Genomic DNA, 536 nt, shown 5'->3' with positions numbered 1-536 from the left:
GAAATCCCTGAGATTCCTCAAGGGATGCACTTTCCTCCCAACAACTATTGGGAACAACTCAACACTTCCTTAGAAGATTTGAGCCACAATGTTGAACAATTAAGGGTGGAACATCATAAGCACTCCATCATTCTCCATGAAATAAGAGAAGATCAAAAAGCAATGAGGGAGGAGCAACAAAGGCAAGGAAGGGACATAGAAGAGCTTAAGGACATTGTTGGTCCTTCAAGAAGAAGATGCCACTAAAGGTGGATTCATTACTTGTTCTTTATTTCTTTCTGTTTTCGGTTTTTAATGTTGTGTTTATCTATGTTTTGTGTCTCTACTTCATGATCATTAGTATGTAGTAACCATGTCTTAAAGCTATGAATAAAATCCATTAATCCTTCACCTCTCTTAAATGAAAAATGTTTTAATTCAAAAGAACAAGAATTACATGAATTTTGAATTTATCATTGAATTTAATTTAATTATATTGATGTGGTGACAATACTTTTTCTTTTCTGAATGAATGCTTGAACAGTGCATATTTTTGA

This window comes from Arachis duranensis, chromosome 4 (assembly GCF_000817695.3).
Source record: "Arachis duranensis cultivar V14167 chromosome 4, aradu.V14167.gnm2.J7QH, whole genome shotgun sequence".
Taxonomy (NCBI): domain Eukaryota; kingdom Viridiplantae; phylum Streptophyta; class Magnoliopsida; order Fabales; family Fabaceae; genus Arachis; species Arachis duranensis.
The sequence above is the reverse complement of the archived record's forward strand: the minus strand, read 5'-3'. Positions refer to the sequence as shown.